The sequence below is a fragment of the Sciurus vulgaris genome (genome assembly GCF_902686455.1).
Source record: "Sciurus vulgaris genome assembly, chromosome: 10".
In the NCBI taxonomy this organism is placed as follows: Eukaryota; Metazoa; Chordata; class Mammalia; order Rodentia; family Sciuridae; genus Sciurus; species Sciurus vulgaris.
In genome coordinates, this window is record NC_136470.1 from 62744018 (window position 1) to 62767133 (window position 23116).

Consider the following 23116-nt stretch of genomic DNA (forward strand, 5'->3'; position numbering starts at 1 on the left):
ACTATAACTCGGATTTCTTGCTGGTGAGGCAAACTCCGTTCAACAGAATTTCTGATGAGGAATGATTTTTTGTGTGCGCCAAAATTAAATAGCAAGGGTCTACTTGCCTTTTGGGTATTTGTTTATTGGCAGGATCTCCGAGAAATAATTTGTATCTCACAGTTTGAGATGTTGCTTTTCACTGCAGTTATCAGACACCCTCCATCATAAAGGTGACCATTGCTGCTAGGGTCCCTTGGGCATTTTCTAAGGAGGTGGTTCTCAGAAGTGTAGGCCGCTAACTTGCTCTTAATGGTTATCGAGTCTAATCTCATCTAACTAGGTTATGGAACATAAGAACAAATTCAAACATTTTGTGGCAAAAGAGTAAATGTATGCTTACATTCTTGTGGAATGAAACCTACCAGACATTTACTCTTTTGAATGACTGTTGTTTTGATTTTTCCACCATAAATATTATTAATGAGTACATACCTGGGTTAAAAAAATGAAGTTTCTGTCTTAATGGAGTTACTTAACTCACTGATTTTTTTTATGTGCTTGTTGATTTAATTAAGCTGTTGATCAAAAGAAAGGCAGTTGCCTAATCCTTAGCCTATCAGATACAGCTGAAGTTATCAAAGGAGTCCTCCACACATTCCTATGAACCCCCAGCAATCATTTGCCTGTGTGCTGGGGCCAGGCAAAATTGTCAAGACATCTAGTTAGTAGGAATCAAAATTCCCACCTTAATTACTTCCTTTATCAGAGGCGTTATCTCTAGATGTCTTTCCAGAACTCTGAATTGCCTAATGTTTACTAGAAAGGAGGAGTAAGATAATTTCAAAGATTCCCATGTGGCATGGCCAACTAAAACAGGCAAAGGTGAGAGCACCATGCCTCATCCCACTTATACTCTCAGATTAAAGTGAAGATTTTCCAATGACCTCTTCACTTTCCAGTGTGCAGTTTCCCTGTGCCCTGCGGCATTTTCATACCCTCCAGGTTTTGTCTTCAGGTCTGCTAATTTACTGTCTCACCTCCCATGTTTGTTAGGCCATTGGTCCAACCCACCTTCTTCCATTCTTGGGATTCCACCCGTAAAGAGAATGGGCAGTAGTCCTGCTCCTTCAGCGTTTTTTTCTCCAAACTATAAATAATCTTGTGCAGTTTCTCCCTCTCAGTTTGCTTCTCTGTGTGATGAAAGGGAACCACATAAGAGATTAACTAAGTTAGGTTAGATTTCCAAGGAATGGATTCTAAGACATAGATTTGTCTGCATGAGATTTATTGAGGGGGTGCTTTTCAGAACAAATCTTTAAGAAAAGGAAGTGAAGCAGAAAAGGAAAGAGATGAACAGACTGTGATCTCAGGTACAGAACAACTTTGCCCGATCTCCGAGTAGGGGGGTGCACTGGAGCATATCTTGCACCCCAGAAAGTTCCTGCCCTCAAGTTAAGGTGTTAACTTATCCAAGTCTAGTATCAGTCATCATTGTCTGTGGAGGAGAAGATGCTAATCTTTCTATCTCTCTGGGAGATGACTGCCATCATCTGAAGTCAATTCTCCAGGGAATTGGGTGGGTAGCAGCTGTGATCCATTAGCTGCCAATACTAACAACACGTTGGGGGTGCATAACTTCTGGTACAAGCAATTTGGCCATAGCAAGACCCCATCTCAAAAACAAAACAAAGGAACAACAACAACAAAACAGATGCAATTAGACAGGAACATCATCTGTTATGTACTATAATATATGTTATAGTCCACCTGTATCTCCCATGCATAAAGAATTCTAGCTAAAAATGCATTAAAGGGGAGGCTGGATATAGTTTAGAAATGCTATTGTTAAAGCAGCAGGAGTGAGAGAAGTTATGGTGTGTTACGTGAAGTGGAATTTCCCACACTCTGTGCCCCCTCAGGAGGATGCACACAGATACAGTAAGAGTAAACCCGTTGACAATAAGCATGGGAGGCTCAGCAGTTAGAATGGAATTTTTTAAATTCTTACACTTACATAATTTGACCATTTAAACAACTATTCCTTTTGAATAATCATTACCTGAGCCCACTCAGAGATGATCTGGATACAAAACCTGAGTCCAATACTTCTTCATTTTTACGTAAAATCAGAAAGCCAATATCCAATAAACACATGTGCTCTGTGTACTTCCATCTTGAAACATAAGAGTGCTCTTGTGCAAATTTGCCTCCATATAGTTCTTCTCCTGTCTTGACCTCTGACCTCCTTGAAATTAGTGTGTCTCACATTAGAGTGTCTTAATACTCTTTTTCCAACAGAATACAAGTATGGTTTGATGCATAAAGATATGAATGGAATACTAAGAAAATAGTCTAAGAGTGCACTATTCCATCTGGAGAAGTCATCATGAAAAGAACCATGAAACATTTTTAGGTTTCTCAAGGAGTGACCACCTCTCTTCCAGTGTCCATCATGATTCATGGAGGCAGTTTCAAGTTTCAAGTTTGTTTGGTCACCCCATTTTCACTTCCTTTGTGTTACTGCAGCAAGGTTGAGCTATAATTAGGACTTGATTTCCAAATGCAAAGGGGAAAAGGGTAAAGCTGGCAAACAAAATGTCAACAAGAATTTCTAGCCCAGGCAAAAACATAATCTTTGGAAAAACAAACTGTTTAATTTCTTCCTTGAAAGACTGGGAATGAATGAAACCCCATTCATGTAATTATGATAGACTATGTTTTAATAAGAGAAAGAGTGAGAGAGATTTTTTTAAGGATAGGCTCATGTGATTAGAAACAGGCAAGTCCCAAATCTGAAAGGTAGGACGGCATGCTGCAAACCCAGGGGGCTCCAAGGACCTGTTGAGTCCAAAGACCATCTTCTGGTAGAACTCTCCCTTCCTCAGGGAAGGTCAGTCTTTTAAAATTAAGGCCCTCAGCTGATTGGATGAAACCTACCCCCATATGGAAAATAATCTACCTTGCTCAAAGTCTACTGATTCAAATTGAATCTCACTTAAACAATATCTTCACAGAAAACTCTGGGATAATGTTTGACCAAATAACTGAGTACTGTGGCCCAGCCAAGTTGACACAAAATTAAACATCACTTTGCACCTGCACAGCAGCAATCCTTTGCAAACCTACTGAGGACTCTGCTCCTTCTGGTCTCTCATATTCACAGGATAATTTCTCCTATTTGGAGTCTTGTGTATTTATTCGCACGTTCACCATTTAATGCCCACTCTTAAAGCTTCCTGGTTGTCGAAGTGTATTTTACATGTCAATCAATATTTTACATGTCGAAGTGTATTTTACATGTCCTCTCCTGAATTAGTTAAAAAGTAAAATTCTCTGTACTTCTGCCCCCTATGGTGACTTTTAGTTACATTTCTATTCAAAAATCCTGAGATTAAGATCACAGCATGAAGAATAATAATGAACTAGCAATCACCAACTCATCTGACATTGCACGAAAGTGATACAAAGATTAAAGTAATTTACATCATAGGGTGTCACACATCACTAATCAAGGCGGCTGGAAGAGAATTTCAATGTTTTCCCATCCCAAGAGTTTAATTTGAATGGATTGCATCGGTTTAGGGGTTTGGAGATTTTTTTAAAGGTACAATACAAAGAGAATAAATTATTTAAGAAAGTATGTTTCCATTCCACTGAACAGTCAACCCAAACCAGACAAATGAGCAACTGTAAACATACTCAACTGTCTTGCTTCATACTTTGTCTTCTCTCTCCTTACCTGAACTCCTACCTGCTAAATTCCAATCCCTCCATCAAGTCACTAAAACAAAAAGGGAGAAAATATATGTGATTATATGACTGATGTGATTCTGCAATATGTATAATCAGAAAAATGAGAGACTACACTCTACTTATGTATGATCTATCGAAATATATAAATGTATTCTACTGCCATGTACAACTAATTAGAACAAATAAAATAAAATAATTTTTAAAAATATTAAAGAAATAAAGCAAAAGATTGTATGACAGGAGTTTTATTAGTTGAGAATCCACATCAAATTCATTCCATAAAATTGATGCTGTCAAATATCAAAGCCATATACTAATGTAGTGAAAATAACTTTTTATTCAAATAAATTGCCAAAGGCAAGACAGCCCAGTGTGGATTGAACTCAACTTTTCTAAAACAAAAATATAACTTGTTAAGTACAGAGGTATATGAAAAAGACTCTGGGGAGGTTGTCACACATCACCAGGCCATCTGAGTTCACTGGTGCTTATCCAGAGAGACGAACTTTTCATACCTTTATGACAGGAAGCAGTTGTATGAGTCAGAGCCAGGTTCCCCCTGAAGCTGTAGTAAGGTCCTTGTCCTCGCTCAGGACTGGGAGAAAGAGCAAAGAAGAATTATGCTCCTGCATGTGTATGACCTCCTAGGGTGACCGTGCCGACATGCACAGACTGGTGGCTTCAACAGTAAAAATATATATTCTTACAGCTTTGCAGGTTACAAACACAAGGTCAAGGTTCTCGTTGTCTCAGGGTCTGGTGAGAGTTCTCTTCCTAGCTCTCAGACAGCCATCTCCTGGTTATGTGCTCACATGGCCTTTCCTCGATGCACAAGCACAGTGAGGGAGCCAGCTGCTTAGTGTGTCCCCTGACAAAGCCACAAATCCAATCATATCAGGATCTCACCCAAAGACCTCACTTAACCTTAATTACGTCCTCAGAGGTCCCATCTCCAAATATTGTTACAAGGGGCCAGGGGGTTGGGGCCGGAGGACAAGAGCTTTCACACATGAATATGAGAGGAACACAACTCAGTACACAGCAGTTAGCATTTCATAGAGATGGGCTTGGGTCCTTCAGGAAATAGTTCTGGGTAGATTTAAATAACAAGAAGCAGAAGAAGGATGTATAATTGCAGGCTTTCTAACCCAAGTGCCAAGGAGATGAGAGGCCTGTTTATTGCCAGGTTTTGACTGAAACAAGCAGCATTTGAGCTGCATTGAGCTTTCTCAAGCAGGCATTTTAGGGGACGTTAGAGTCAATCTAGGGACACAGACTTTATGCTGCTAGCAGCTATGGTAGTATATGGTCAAGTTTCTTAGTACAGAAGTTTGGATGAAATCAAGTGCTGAGATTTCTGCAGATCTCAATGCCAACATAAATAATCATCAAAAGTATGTTTGTAGTTAGAGTAGCTTCTCTGAAAGATACTTTGCCCTGTGGAAGTGTCTCTTATATTAAGTTTTTATCACCATAACTAGGAAATAGATCTTAGTTTTCAGGTTTCTGCATCTCTGCATGATTCATAATATAATATTTCAACAATCCAACCTGGATGAAGAGGCAAAATGTGTAGCAATGACGAATGCGATTGGTCAACTATTTGTAATGTCTGGATAAATTGGGGTTACCCATGAGAATTCTGCTATTGTTTCTTTGTAGAACACTAATGATTCTGATAAGGAATAAAGTCCTAAGAGTTTAATTATTGTTACTTCTATTACTCTTAGAGTAGAAGGAAAACCATGAATTTTTATATTACCTATAATTAAATTCCATGAAATACTTAGCTTTTTTATTGAATATGAATCCTGATTTTTATTTATTTTTTTTTCTTCAAACTTCTCACTTATGGTAACTTGAGTTAATAGACTCACATGAACTATTGAGAGAATTTGTTTCATGTATATAACTGTGTGTATGCATGCAATATTTATTGTGTTTAATTATATTTCCTGGATGACTGCTGAATAGTTTCTAGAAGCCTTGTGGTTAAAGCATAACTATTTGGGGAATTGTGCTTTTTAAACTAGTTTTAAAGATTCTTTAGTTAAATAATTTGATTGTTAAAAGGCGTTGAAGCTGTGTTATCATATGACCTATGGGATTGCAAAGTTAGATATTTTTGTTGGTGAAGAAATGGTAATGATTATGCTGTGTGACCTTTATCATGTGGATGTGAAAGTTTATTATCAGTATTTTCAGATCAAGTTTTCTGTTGTAGAGTTTGTTATTCTTGATATTACTATGGATATTAAATACTTGGTGACAATCCAAAAAACAGGAATTGAGAAAAAAATGAAATAAAATAGATTAAGTGTTTTGGGGTGCCATTTGTGATTATACAAATGAGCAATATTTTTTTTTGCAATCAAGTTTTGACCTGTTGGGGAATGACCTGAGTATGAAAAATTGGTGAATAACATTGGAAAATATCCAAGTAGGAAGTATAATAGAGATATGAGTAGGTTTCAGATTATCCATAGTTTTGATTCAGATGTGATTGATGTTTGATGAGAAGGAAATAAAAAGTACCCTAACTGGATTATTACACACTCATGCATGTGTCAAATTACCATACCCAATATATATGCATAGCTATTGTGTGTCAACTAAAAATAAAAATAATTGTAACTTTTTAAAAAGTATATTGACTTTTACCATAAAAATAAACATAACAAAACACACCTCCCACTTCTGGGAAGAAAAAAGGATGAAGTTCAGGCCTTAGATTTAAAACACAGTACCAGGTCTTCCATGGTAAAACCCAGTGATAAGTAAAATCTGACGACCCCGGAACCAGACCAAAACCCATAGACCCCTCATTGCAACTGCATTGAGCTCAGTGACTGACCGCATCCACTACCCTTCCCACAACCTGGAAGAGGAGTAGGGAATAAGATTCACCTACTAGGAAGCAGAGTATGAAAACTAGCACAGGGTTTTGTGTGTGAGCTCAATGTCAAGATTGCTGTAGTGAGATCTAGCACTCTGTAGAAACGGAAGGCCCTGCACACAGGCAGAGCTCACAGATGGAGCCTCTAGACCAGCACTGGCATCAGAGGGAGAGTTGTGCACTGGGAGAATACTCACATTTTGGCCACATCATTTCCAGCCTTGGAGTGGGCCTAGGGCACACCCATCCTGACTGCAAGACTGTTGTGGGTCACTACAGCTATGAGAAACAGGTACAACCCAGCTTAGAGTCAGTCTTTATGGCCAAGAGACTGTCATTCCCCACCTATTCCCCTAATCTCCGCTTGCACAGCTATTGCCAGGCAAATCCTCATAGATGGCTCTAGAACTGTGCCACCACAAGACAGACCTGTGCCAGAGTAGGATAGATTCATGCTCCAGGCTACAACACTGCCAGCCACAGTGTGAGCCTCAGTGCACCCCTGAGACTGTGCAGCCCCTTGCAGCTATGAGATTCAGGTGCAACCCAGCTTCATGTCAGCCTAGGATCCCAAGAGATGACCTTCACCAACATTTCCCAACCTCTGCTACCACAGCATGGTGCAAGATCCCATTTTCTATGGTTGGGACAGGGTGGTAAGCATAAGACTTTGCCCTGGAACTTACTCTTGAGCAAGAAAAACCCAACACTGTGTAGATCCTAACAGCCCACATCCCCAGGCCTACCTGAAAATTCACCTCTGGAACAGCTCCTGTGCCAGGAGAAAACATCACTTCATCTGTGGCTTGCAGCAGCCTCAAACCATGAGTCTACCTCAGCAATAGGCAGCCTGTAGCAGTATGGACGTTGGTATGACATGGAGTTGTGCTTGTCTTAGTGGTCTGTGGGCTAATAGTGTGACACAGCCCGGTGGTATTGGTGGCCACAGTTGTGAAAAAAGGGCTGTGGTTGGTCTGTTTATGGTGATTCCGCCCAGAGATAGGCAGAATCTCAGTATCTGACTGCAGACTGGTGGCCATGATTGAAGCATCTGAGCCTAACCCAGCCCCACCAATATACCTGTGGGGATGGACTCCTCTTTCCATGTATTCTCTTGGTCATCATGAACAATGCACCAAGAGTGTATCTGGATCAAACCTGGGCTTAGATTGCCCTCTAGCACTGAAATAGTGTCAATACATCAACAGCAGACTCCCAGCAAATCTGGACCCAAGCACCATCCAGCATTTAAATAAGGAAAGTGACCATAGGTTCAGAGAAAATAAGCAGTCTGTTTGAATTTCTGAAAACATAGGCACAAGGACAGATTGAGAAGACTGGAATAAAAAGCTAATGTCTTAATGCCCAGATGATGTTGCATGCTAATAAGCATCAAGAATTTCCGGGGGATTGGGAGCATAGCTAAGTATCAGAGTGCTTGCCTAGCAAGTGCAAGGTATTAGATTTGATATATAGGAGAGAGAAAGAGAGGTATGTGTTTTGGGGGAGTGCTGCCTCCAGGAAACCAGACCTCCCCCAATACTCAATATAAGTTGTCAGAAACTGACCAGCTAGTAGTCAGTATAGAAGAACTCTCAGATAAGTTTAAATAGATATTTTAAGTAAACTCAATGAGCTTGAAAAAAATTCAGAGAAACATTACAATATTTTAACAAAGAAACTTAATAAAGAGATGGAAGCACCTTTTTTAAAAAATCCAACAGAAATCCTTGATCTAAAAAAACACACTTTGCAAAATTAAAAACATAATAGAAAGAATCAATAAGTAGGAAAGATCAAAAAGATTAAAGAATTTATTAACCTGGCTCATGCCTATAATCCCAGTGACTCAGAGGCTGAGGTGGGAGGATGGATCGCAAGTTCAAAACCAGCCTTGGCACTTTAGCAAGGACCTAAGCAACTTAGCAAAACCCTGTCTCAAAATAAAAAAAATAAAATAAAAAGGTCTGGGGATGTGACTCAGTAGTAAAGAACCCCTGAGTTAAATCCCCAGTACCACCCCTCCAAAAATTGTAAACCTAAAAACAGACTATTTAAAGATAAACAGTCAGAGGAGAAAAAAAAAGAATGAAGATGAGTGAAGAAAGCTTATGCAAACTTTGGAACAGTATTAAAAGAACAAGCATTCACGTTGGGATTTGAGAAGAACTTGAGAATGCCATAGGGGTAGGAAGTTTATTCAAAGAAACAATAACAAAATACTTTCAGGTGTAGAGATGGCTAAATATCATGTACAGGAAGGTCAAAGGTCACCAGCCAGATTTACCTAAACCAAGTCTACCCCCAAATACCTGATAATCAAGCTCTCAAAGGTGCAAAACTAAAAGAACATTCTCAAGGTTGAAAGAGAACACACACACACACACACACACACACACACACAACGGTGTCCTAGGTCTCCCAACAGTGGACTTGTCAGCAGGAACCTTATAGGCCAGGAGAGAGCTGCAGGAGATTTTTCATAGAACTGAAGAGAAAAAATTATCAACCAAGAATACCATACCCAGCAAAACTATCCTTGGCTATGTAGAAAAGATAAAGACATTCTCAGATAAACAAAAGCTGAGAAAATACATCTCTACCAGATCTGCCCTATGAAAAAGCCTAAAGAAAATTCTTCAAGTTGAAATAAAAAAGATGAAAGATATTAATGAGTAAAAGGAAAGGTTAAGAAGGTTTAAAAGTTACTGCTAAGAGTAATTATACAAATAAATTTAGAAGGCTCTAATATTTTAAACATGGTGCTTAAGCCATTCATACTTCCAGCATGAGACAAAAAAATAATAACCACATTAATATGTTAAGAAATAGGCAACATAGAAAGATATAAATATAAATGCATACCATTGTCATGTACAACTAATAAGACCAAATTTAAAAAACTAATTAAAATTTTCAGAAAAATGGGAAGAATGACTTGCACAATTGTTGAGTTTTCTGTTTAATATATGTTCTCTTATTCTTTTGTGTCTCCTCTTGTTTTTTACAACCATAGTAAGTTGCCCTAGTTTCAAAATAGCTTATTATAATCAAAAGAATTTTTGTAAGGTAATCATAAGGCACAATCTATAATAGACAAACCAAAAATAATGAGCAAGGAATAAAAACACACTACTGGTAAGTCACTTAACCACAAAGGAAGACTGCAAGACAGAGAGGAAGTCGGCAAGAAAGAAAATACAACAAAAATGGAAAACAAGTTACATTAATTACTGTAGTAAGACACCTATCAATAATTATTTTGAATGTAAATGGATTAAATTCTCCAATTAAAAGACAGAATGATTTGTAAAAGAGTCATATATATGCTGCTCGCAAGAAAGACATCACCTCTAAGGACACACAGATTGAAAATGAGAGACATTCCTCATGGATGAAGTCCAAAAGGAAGCAGGAGTAATCACACTTAGAACAGATAAAGTAGACTTCAAGTCAAAATAAGTAAAGGAAGACAAGTAAAGTCATTTTACAATGATAAAGTAGTCAATTCAGAAAAGGAAGTAATAATTCTAAATACATATGCACCCTATATCAGAGCACTCAAACATAAAAAGCAAATATCAGCAGAGCTAACGGAAGATATAAACTCCATTAGAACAATAGTTAGGGACGCTAACACTCCACTTTCAGCAGTAGACAGATTGTCCCAACAAAAAACCAATGAAAAAACAGCAGAGTCAAATTGTACAGTAGGCCCAATGGACCGAACAGACATCCACAAAAGATTCTACCCCACAGATGCCAAATACACATATTTCTCTTTTTCTTTCTTTTTTTTTTTTGGAGGGGGGGGGCGGTGCTGGGGATCGAACCCAGGGCCTTGTGCTTACAAGGCAAGCACTCTACCGACTGAGCTATAGCCCCAGCCCCACACAGCTGCCAAATACACATATTTCTCATCAGCACATGGAACATTCTGCAGGATAGATCACATGGTAGGCAACAAAACAAGTCTCTAAAATGTTGTAAAGAAAATGATATCAAGTATCTTTTTCAGACCATAATGCAAGAACACTATAAATCAAAAGTAAGAAAATCTTTGGAAATTATAAAAATACATTGGAATTAAACAACTTAGTTTTGAACATCCAAGGGGTCAAAGACAAAATCAGGATTGAAATTTGAATGTTTCTTGAAACAATGAAAATGGAGATACAACCTATTGAAATCTATGGGATACGTCAAAAGTAGTACTAAGAGGCAAGTTTACAACAATCAATTTTCACATCAGAAAAAAGAGAAGCATCTTAAATAAGCAACCTATTACTACATCTCAAACCCAAGCCCAAAATTATTTGAAGGAAAAAGTATTAAAAATCAGACCAAAATAAATACATCAATGAAATAAAGAACTAGTTCTTTAATGAAATAAAATAGACAAACTCTTAACTAGACTAAGAAAAATAGAGAGTAGACTCAAATAAAATTAGAGAGATAAAGGAGAGATTACAACTGACACCACAGAATTACAAAAGTTTATTAGAGGTTATGACCAACTATGCGCCCACAAATTTAATAAACCTAAAAGAAAAGGAAAAATTTGTACACACATACACCTTACTAAGACTGAATCATAAAGAAATAAAAATCAATAGCATATAGCAAGATTAAATAACACATAAAGGTAACACATAATAATAAAGAAATTAGAAATCAATAATTCAAAACAAGATTAGTGATAAAAACCCTCTCATCAAAGAAAAGCCTAGGATCTGACAGCTTCACTGCTGAATTCTACTAAACATTTAAGGAAAAATTAATACCAATACTCTTAAGTTATTCCAGAGAGAGAGAGAGAGAGAGAGAGAGAGAGAGAGAGAGAGAGAGAGAGAGAGAGAGAGAGAGAGAGAGAGAGAGAGAGAGAGAGAGAGAGAGAGAGAGGGCGAGGAAGGAATTCTCCCAAGCACACACTCTACAAGGTCAGCATTATCCCAATACCAAAACCAGTTAAGGACGCAACAAAAGATTAGGCCTTTACTCTTGATTAACATAAATGCAAAAATCCTGAGTGAAATACCAGAAAACTGAATTCCAGAGCATATCAAAAAGATTATTCACCATAAGCAAGTGGAATTCATCCCAGGAATGCAAAAATGTTTCAATATCTGTGAATTAATAAATGTGATAAACCACATCAACAGAATAAAGGACAAAAGCCACGTGATGATATCAACAGATGCACATAAGGTATTTGATAAAATTCAACTTCACTTCTTCATTATAAAAATGCTGAACACCTTAAGTATACTGTAGCTCAACAGAATAAAGACTGTATAAAAAGTCATCATCTAAGAATATACTGAATGGGGAAAAGCTGAAAGTTTTCTCTAAGATGTGGAGTCAGACAAGAATGCTCATTTCATGAGTTTTATTCAACAGAATACTGTAGGTTCCATCTAGAGCAACTGGACAAGAGAAAGAAATAAGGATCATTCAACTTGGAAAGTAAGTAAAATCATCACTGTTTGCAAATCACATACACACACACACACACACACACACAACCTATTAGAATAAATGAATTCAGCAAAGTTGTAGCCCAAAAGATCAACATACAAAATCAGTATTCTATATGCAAATAGTGAATTATCTGAAATATAGAAATCAAAAAAGCAATCCCATTTAAAATATTGTCCAAAAATATGTAAAATCTCTCTGAATAAACTTATCAAATGGAAAAGATTTACACAATGAAAATTATAAAACCTTGGTGAAAGAAATTGAAGAGTACACAAAAATGTAGAAAGATAAACTATATTCATGGATTGGAAGAGGTCGTATTTTTAAAATGCTCATACTAACTAAAACAAACTACAAAAAGAAATTCAATGCAATCTCTATCAAATACCAATAGCATTCTTCATAGAACTAGTAAAAAAAATTCTAAAATTATATGAAAACATAATAAAAAATGCCAAATGATCAAAACCACCTTGAGCAAAAAGGAATATACTATCTGACTTCAAAACATACTACAAAGCTGTAGTAATCAAAACAGCATGGTATTGACATAAAAACAAACTCACAGAGTGATGTAACAGAACACAGAGCCTAGAAGTAAACCCATACATCTATAGCCAACGTGCTTTTGATGATGGTGCTAAGAACACATGTTGGAGAAAAGACAGTCATTTTGATAAAAGGTATTGGGGAAATTGGATATGCATGAATGAAACCAGACCCCTATCCTTCAGCAGGTGTCAAAATCAACTCAAAGTGGATTAATGACTTGAATGTAGGACCTGAAACTATGAAACTATTAGAAGAAAACATAGGGAAAACACTTTAGAACATTAGAATGGACAAGATTTTATTTTTATTTTTTGGATAGGACCCAAAAAGCACAGAAGATAAAATAAAAAATAAAGAAATGGGTTTATATCAAATTTTTAAAACTGCTATGCAGCAAAGGACACTATCAACAGACAGCTTCAGAATGAGAGAAAATATATGCAAACTACATATCTGAAACTCCAAAATCTTAATTGAAAAAAAGAGAAAAAACCTGATTTAAGTATAAGCACTAGATCTAAAGAGACATGTTTCAAAAGAAGACATACAAGTGGCTAATAATTGAGGAAATGCAAACACAAATCACAGCCAGGAATCACCTCACCCCAATAAGAATGACTAGTATATTTTTTTAAAAGACAAAAAATAACAAGTGCAGTTGAAGATGTGGAGAAAAAGGAATATTTGTACATTATTGGTGAGAGTGTAAATTTGTACAACCATTATGGGACAGTATAGTGGCTCCTCAAAAAATTAAAAGTAGTGTAATCCAGCAATCCCACTACTGGGTATACATCCAAAGACATGAAATCAATATGTTAAAGGGACAAATGCATTCCTGTGTTCACTGCAATACTATTTACAATAGCCAAGGAATGGAAACTATCTAAGGGTTCATATTCCAACACATGAAATGTGACACACATACACAATGGAATACTATTCAGCCATGAAAAATAATGATATTCTGTCATTTGAGTTAACATGTATGAGCACTTTAATTGAAATAAGCAAGGCACAGAGAGACATATACTTCATGATCTCATTCATTTGTGGAATCTAAAAAAGTTGATGTTGACCTCATAGAAGTTGAGAGAAAAATGGTGATTACCAATACCTAAGGAGAGTCAGGGTGTAATGGGAAATAGTTGATCAGTAGGTAGGTACTAAGTCACAGTTAGGCAGAAGCAAGCAGTTCTGGTGTGCTATTGCACAGTAGGGTAACTGCAGAAAACATAATACACTGTACCTTTCAAAAAGCTACTAAAGGAATTTTAAGTTTTCACTATAAAGAAATGACAACTGTTTGAGGAGATATGCTTAATCTGAGTTAAACATTATACAATGTATACATTTATCAATACATTACATGATGCATAATTTTTGTTTTTAATGTATCAGTTAAAATAAAATTTTAAGGAGCCGGGGCTGTAGTTCAGTGGTGGAGCACTTACCTAGCATGTGTGAGACACTGAGTTCCATCCTCAGCATCATGTAAAAATAAATAAAATAAAGGCAACCAAAAAATTTAAAAACTAAAAAAAAAGATAAATAAAAAATTAAACTACAAACATTTAAAAAAATAAAAGTTTAAAAGTAACCATTCATAAAAATACAAAAATAAATAATTAGCAACATCAATTTAATGGAAATTATTGATTAAATGGATTTCTACATATAACAAACTTTTTTAAAAATAAATGATCCTGGCAATTTCAGTCCATGCCAGGCACTGTTTTGGCAATGAGTTCATAGAGATGAAGCCTAGAACCCCAGACCTCCAGGGGTGGATGAATGAAGGGGTCAGGATACTGTTAGAACGCGAATAGATAATAATGATCCAAAGTTCTACGGAACAAAGAATACGGTAGAATTGATTCTGCTGGAGAACCTAAGAAAGAACTTACAAAGAAAGTGACATGAATTAAGTCATAAAGAAGTGGAAATTATCCAGGTACCACGTGGTGGGAAATATGTAAGAGGGAGGAAAACCAGTATGCAAGACTACAGAAGTTTAAAAGGTTATGGAACATAAAGGGCTTACACGGCTGTGGGCTCTCAGCCCAATCCCTTTTTTTCCCCCCTTTATTTTATTTATTTATTTATTTATTTATTTATTTATTTATTTATTTATTTATTTATTTATTGCGGTGCTGGGGATTGAACCCTGGGCCTTGTGCCTGCAAGGCAAGCACTCTACCTACTGAGCTATATATCCCCAGCCCTAGCACCAATCTTAAGGTGGGATGTGACAAGGACTTAATTAAAGATGTGCCAAATGCCACGTGGGAGCAAACCTCATTCCGTTCGGCATTCAGTGGAACAGCAGTTATGAGCTCACTGTGCATGGACAATCAGGCAGCACCCTTTGATGCACTCACTATCTTGCAAAGACTAAGCAATCAAAGCAAAGGTGGTATATCTTTTACATTATTTTGTTAAATTCTGGAAATGCTTTTCTGTCATTTGAGTTTGGTAAAAAGAAATAAAAAAGATAAAAGTGGGAGAGGGAGAGATGGAACACAGAACCAAATTGCAAAGACTTGAAATTGTCCCAATGAAGACTGTGTGGATTACTGATGTCTAGGGACAGTACCAGACTACTGGGAGATAGCTCTGTGACATTCACTGAGATTGAGAGGGTGAGCCAGGAAATACAGCATGCTGAGAGGAATAGGAGAACTGAATGGAACGCATCGATACAATAAGTTCCTATGTGTAACTCAATTATTTAGTGAGAATATTTACTAAGTAAGGATTTAGGAGGAACCTAGTTACCAACAAACCAAGGCAGGGAAAGCATTCCTGGTAAAAGTAATTAGCATCTACAATCAAATCCAGACGAGTAACAGAAAGTCTCCAGACAGACTTATGCAATATCAGCAAGAAAAATGGAGACTGAAACTGTCAGGCAGAGCCAAGTGCTGCTGGAAGGAAACTTCCCCCAAAACAATGCAGGGAAGTCTGAGAACAGAGACCATCTTCAGGAATATGGGTTTATCTTCTAAAGAAGGGAAAATAGTCCACAGTGAGCTGGCCAAAATAAGGATGAAGATCTCTATTCCAGTAAATTCCTAGGGATAGAGGAGGTGAAAGGAGAAATGTTTTGTAACCAAGAAGTGGTGGCCAGATTGGCTTTTCAAATCAGGGTGTTTTGGTGAACTACTGCCCGTTACTGTTGTGTTCACAAATTCATTGCTCAATCAGGAATCAGCTAAGATATTTCTAAGCTGAGTTGAAATGCTTCCGGAAACCTCTAAATGTCCAATTGCTCTTGATTCTCTGGGTTCCCAGGGGCAGGGAGAAAGAGTCACCAGGAATGATCTGGAACTCATTGTCAAGAGGTGGGAGTAAACCAAGGTGGAATGACTGTCCAAGCCAAGAGAGTCCCTGCTAGGGATGTGGTTAGCAGGCTCTTTAAGACCTGACCACAGACATAAAAAGTCTGTGTGCTGTTCGTTGGCAAGTTGTGCGTTAAGCAGGATAAGATCTCATCAGAAAAATTTATCAAAACTGAAAGCCATTGTCTCTAGATATTTAAACTAATAGTTCCCAAGGTAGGATTGTGGAAGTCTGAGAACTTCTGGAACTTCACTGAGAATCATTTTGGAGTCTGAATACTCTTTACTATTCTTTTTTTCATTAAGTAGTAGTATATTGTATATAATTTAAAATCAAGTCTATTGATGAACATTAACTATTATGTAAAAGCTGTTTAGAACATTCTTGAACAAGTCCTTGTACAAGTGAAAATATGTATTTATGTATTTATCAGTAAATATCTACAAGTGGAATTACTGAGTCATGTGATGGGTATATTCTTATTTTCATAATAAAATGCTTAACTGTCTTTGCAACATTGTTGTTTATTATACAATCTTACCAGCAACTTATAAGAGTTCCAGTCGCTCCACAACCTTGCCAATATTTGGTGTTATCATTCTGAATATTAATTGATATCTACACTCCATCTACATTTGATAAAGTGGTTCATATGGTTGGGTTTAAGTTCATTATCTTAATATTTGCTTTTTATTGACCTTATATGTTTTGTCTATTCTTTTCTGACTTATTTTCCATTAAATATTTATGTAACATCTTACTTTTATTGTTTTTATTGGCCTTCAGCTATAATTCTTTTTAAAAAGAATTTAATGATTGCTCAATGGATTTCAGTTTGCATCCTTGATTTATCACCATTTATTTTTATAAATATTATACTTCTATTTACTACTCTTTAATTCTTTGGGCTAGCACTGTCATATATTTAATATCTACATGTTCTATTAAATCCATATAATATTGTTATATTTTCCTTTAGAAAGTCATTTATCTTTTAAAGAAATTTAACATAGGATTTCAGGTGTCTTTTACATTTATTCAAATATTTCCCATTCCTGGAACTTTTCACTCTATTGTTCAGATCCAGTTTTTCATATGGTGTCATTTTCCTTCAGTCCAAGAAAACATTTTTAAAATATTTTAGTGGTATATTTGCTTTGGTGATAAATTTTCCCTATTTTTGTTTTTCTGTTGCCACTTTTATTAATGCAATATATATATTAAGACTTTTTTGCTGTTTTCAATATATTCCCTTTATAATTATTTATTGATGATTCAACTATAATATGGTTAAGTATAGGCTTCCTTTTGTTTGTCCAGCTGGAGACATACAGATTTATCTTTTCCATCAAATTTAGGAAGAATTTGACCATCGGTTCTTCAAATATATCTTTTCTATCCAACTTTCACTCTCCTCTTCTTCTGAGACTGCAGTTACACACTTGACATTCCTTGTCTATGCTTCCCTTGTTTCTACTACATTATTCCTTAAGTGTTCTGTTGACTCACATTTGGAAATATTTTATTTAAGGCTTTAGTCTTAATAAGAGAAATGTGCATGTCCCCTTTTCTTTTAATTTGTATTGCTTCAAAGCCAGATTTAGGAAATAGATTTTAGCAGGAAAAAAAATCATGTATTTATGCTTCTACATTCAATTCAGAATTGAATTTCAGGGTTTTTAGCTAACATCTTTAATTTTACTTGCATTTTTTAAAACAGGAAAGCTTTATTTCTAAATAAATTAACACTCATATATACTTGCTGAATCCTATCTTGTACATATATTACTTCTAAAAAAGCAATGTCATTCTTACTATGAAAAGTAATCTACATTAAAATGTCCTAATGGCTTGTTTTTATATTCCTATAGGGTGTATAGTCAAACACTGGTTAGTCATTAAACATAATTTTTATATGACTGTCCCATCAACCTAATATCTAATTTGTTCCAGTTTGTTTTAAATTTTGGATATTTGTTTCATGAAACTATTATTATTTAATTATGTAAGTAATTTCCAAGATTCCAAAGTCAAATTCTATACCAAGATAGAATCACTGAAGTCTCATTTCCGTCTTGATTATTCCACACTATTCTCTCTCTCCAAGAGGTAGTCATTTTAAAATTATGTTTTCATCTTTTGAACTAAATAAATATATGTATACATATAAATTTATGTCTGTGTATATGTGCATGTGTGTGAACATGTGTATGGTATGTTGCACGTACTACTAATACTGTAGTTTGAGGTTTCTGAGATGCTTTAGGACACTCAAGATACTCAACAATACAGAACAGGCAGTGCATACTTTAAAAAAAATTGTGAAAAAAAATTGTGTGAATTTGGAGGCTGTTCTGGTCAGCACATTTTAAAGAGCTGATAACTAAAAGAAGTTAAAACTAAAACATTTAGTATGACATGAGAATTTTAGTAAAAGGGATACCGTCTGATTTTCCCAAGGCTGTTAGGGTACACTTTTAGCTGACAGGTGATGGGACATACCCTTGAACACACATTTGATTGAATCATTTTATTTCTGAGTCTTTCTTTCCTTCTTTGGCTTTGTTACTGCTCCATTTTTATTGGTTTTCCCAATATATGGATGCTTCCTGAGACGAGGGAAGTTGTGATGAGAAGTATAGGTTTCTCTATACCTGATATTTCCTCCCATCACTGCTGACAGCAACATCTAGATTCTCTAATTCCTCAATTATTTTCTCCAGCGACATCTGCATATTTGTCTTTATCTTCAGACTTAAGCCCACCCTACTCTGGAACCAGGTCTGCGTAGGGATTATGTTGGAGACTCCCACACTCTAATGCATTTAGCTCAGAGTCTAACTCCATTCCTGCTGCTAGACCTTGTGTTATTCTCCTCTATCATTTGCCTAATCTTCACTCTTACTTGGATGACTGACCATCTGACCATTGTCTTCCCATTTTGTCTCCTCCCGTACCATGATGACTATCTGGCGATTTGTTATTGCCTTCAGCAAGTGTACTACCTCCTCCAATACATTGTCAGATCCTTGTCTGGTACCAGTTCTTTCCTTGTACTGATGGTCCAGCACTGATAACTGGGCAATTGCTAGCATGAGCACTGTTACACATGGCTTATCAAACGCTCCTGTGTGAGCTTCAGCATCTAAGCGCTAAGGCATCATACAGCCTTCTTGTGTATACTACCGAGACCTGAACAATCCCAAATACCTCACTTCTCCTTGACTTGATGGTCAAAACCTGGGTTCCAGAATCAAATCGCTAGGTTGAAAGTCAATCTCTATCACTAATTAGCAATGCAAACTTGGGAAAGTTACCCTACTACTGTGTACCTCAGCTTCCTAATCAGCAGAATAAGCACAATAATTGGTTAGTTCATGAAGTTATTGTGAGAAGTCAAATAAGTTTTACACTTAAAGATCTTACAACAGTGTTTGATTATACACAAGGAATAAGTAATTCATAGCTATCTCTTATTATAAATAGCATTTTATTCTTGCAAAGATATCAACAAGAATCATAAGAGGAAAAAAAGAGATGAAATGAAAGTAGGAGAATTATTTAGAGAAGGGATCAGAGCCCAGAGGAAAGGGGGTGTAAGAGAGGGTAAGCGGGAGGGAAGATATGAGGAAAGCATGTTATATGCATTTATGGAAATGTCACAAAGGAACCCATTAGTTTGAACAATTAATTTGTGTTAATTATTACAATTAAAAAAAAGAATATTAGAGTTAAAATACTATGGAGTTCTTATCAATGCTTGGTTATGAACCATAAAAAGCTCTAAAAAACCCGTAGGGTCTCAATTTAATATAGCAACCAGTCAACCTATGAACAAGTCCCACTATTGCTTGGAATAATTCCTTGGAAGAAATTCACTATAATATTACTTAATTTATACTTTTTAACTTTTTTGAAAATATACATACCAAACATTCATATCATTCAGATAAATTTTGAGATCATATGTGGTTCAATCTCTGCATAAAATATCATCCAGAAAAAAAAAAAAAAAAAAAAAAACCCTACACATACCCTGCAAAGTTTGAAGAACAATGTAATCTGTGGTTATCTACTTTGGAGCTATCATTTGAAACCATTTTAAGTCAGCTTGTGAATGGTAAACAAGAAAGTTTGAGTTTTTATTATGTCTCTTTACTTGGTTATTATTTGCTAAAATTCTAGTCTTCCTGACCTCCTTTTGTTTAATCCCAAATAAAATTATTTAGCAATTATTAAACATTTATTAAGACATTGATGTTTGTTGTCATATTGTCTAAAATAAAAATGAAGTTTGTGACTCCATCAGCAGGTTAATTATACATATTTTTGACAGCCACATAACTCAAAGAGAAAATAGTTGGAATAGATTTCTCACAGTGAATAAAATGTTTTGAATAATACACAGGAAAGAACTTTGTAACCACAAACATTCTATTTAAATGGACATTTCATCTGATATTGGTCTTATATCCTGTCCCTCCTTTCACATAACCTACACTACAACCACAGGATTTCTGGCTGTTCTCGGATTTTGCCGTGCCATTTCGAATAGCTCTCCTCTCGATAGAGAATTCCCTGCTCCCTTTATCCTGGCTCTAAGAGAAAGCACAAATGTTCTTTATTTGATTTCTCTCAAAGAAGTAGTTGCTTCCTTTTTTAATTCATTCAACTCACTAGTTTAACATTCAGTGAATTCTTACTATTTATTTTAGGGTGAAAATCATTCTTTTTGCTTTCCTCATGTCCTCACATTAGCTACATAACAGTCTTCTGTTGATCTACCCTCTCGCTGGTGCCTTCTTAGAGAAAGAGGATTGATTTAAGTGCTTAGTGACACAGAGCCTTTCAGCCACGTTAACCTCAGGATGAAGCCCTTGTGTTAAAGGTGAGGAAGTTGTCACCATATTTTTAGCTGCAAGGAAACTTGAGGCAGACTGACACCGTCCTGTGGGCTGGTTGTGTATCTCTGTAGAGACCAAACTGTGCCTATCTGCGGATCCCAAAGTCAACCAGGATTTCAGTGGAGGGACAGGCAGGAAGCCCATTTTGCTTTTGAGGTCAAGCCACATTCGACAATCGATCTTTACTATTAATGGTAACATTATCCCCAACTGGCTCCTCTATTTCTTAATTGGTTAAGAAATATAGAAATAAAAATAGCCTATAGAAACAGAGAAATGTGATTAATCAGGGTTCTCTCAGAAACCCTCAGTGTATTGTGAACAAAATATTCTACTAAAGTGAATCAGAAGTGAGCCTTATATTGAAAGAACTCAGTCCTGTGATGCTTCCATAGCAATTTACACCTATCTCCACATTATAATTCAACCAATGGGTTATCATTTTTGTTTAGTTTCTACCCTCTTCATAGACTGTAAACAGTGTTAGGCAGGAGTGGAATCTTTTTCAACTGTAAAACCTCAGCATCTAGCGAAGTAGTAGGTGGTAGTAGGGGGTCATAAATCATTTACAGAAAAAGCAACTTGCATGCATGTTTATTGCGATTGACTTCAAACTAAGGCCTGATGTTAAAGCACAACCTCTGTAACTTGAATTTGAACCTGTGAGTTGATTTCTAGCACAAAATTTTCAGTTCCCAATTCTTCAAGTTCAGCACCAACTTCTTTTCTATAAAACAGTCATGTTTTCTTTCTCACTTGTCATTTTTACTTTCTGGGTGGGGTGGTGAGGTCCTTCCTGTTCCTGCCTAAAATAGAACTTTCCAAATTAGTCTGTTCTACAAATGTATTTGGCTTCCTACCCCACTTGCTCAGGGTAGGGAGAGATGGGCACATAACGACTGAGTGGATTGAAAGAGTCACGAAGTGCATACACATCACCTAAGAATCTTGCTAAAATGCAGATACTTATTGAGTGTATGAAGCCTGAGAAGCTATATTACCACCAAGCTCCCAAGATTCCCTGCCACTGATTTGAGTAGCAAGGAAGTAGATGATCTATTTCACAAACACAATCATTCCTTCCTTCAACATTGAATTTAATTCTAATATATGCCAGGCACTGGGCTATGAAATTAAAGAGGAATTTAACATAATCCTTAAGAAGCCCACAGTCTTATGTGGTAACAAACACAATTTTCTCTGATATGCAGATACTAGTTCACAAAGGGGGCACTAGGGAAGAATACAGTTAGTTTAGATTAGGTAGAGGGGAGTGAAGAGAGGGGAGGGGATAAGGGAATAAGAAAAATAGTAAAATGAATCATAAGTTATTACCTTATGTACATATATAACTATACAACTGGTGAGATTCTACATCATGTATAACCAGAAAAATGAGAAATTATACTCCATTATATATGATGTATCAAAGTGCATTTTACTGTCATATATAACTAAAACAAATTTTTTTAAATTTTTTTAAAAATAAATAAAAGCAATGACTATTGTGAGACTAAGAAGACAAACTGTAGATTGGAAGGAAATATTTGCAAAAGGCATTTCTGATAAAGAATTATTATCCAAACTATATGAAGAACTCTTAAAATTCATCAAGAAAATAAATAATCCAATTTAAAAATGGGCAAAGGATCCCAACAAACACCTCACCAAAAAGATACAAAGAGATACTACTAAACACTTACTAGAACAGCAAAATTCCAGGACACTGACAATAGCAAACACTGGCTAGAATGTGAAGCAATAGGGACTTTCATTCATTGCTGATGGGGATGCAGAACAGTAGAGTCACTTTGGAAGCCAGTTTAGCATTTTCTTAACAAAATTGAACAGACTCTCACCATTATGATCTAACAATCACCCTCTTTGGTAATTATCCAAATGAGTTGAAAACATGATCACACAAAATAAGAATGTTTATAGGAAATTCATAATTTAAAAAAGTTTACCACCAACCAAGATGTTCCTTAGTAGGTGAAAGAATAAACTGTGGTACAGTGAAACAATGGAATATTATTCAGCACTGAAGAGAAATGAGCTATCAAACATGGGAAGACAAGGAGGAAATTTATATGCAGGTTACTACATGAAAGAAGCCATTCTGGAAAGGCTACATGGGATATGATTCCAGATACATTACATTCTGGAAAAGGCAAAACTATAAAGCAATAGAGATTACCAGTTACCA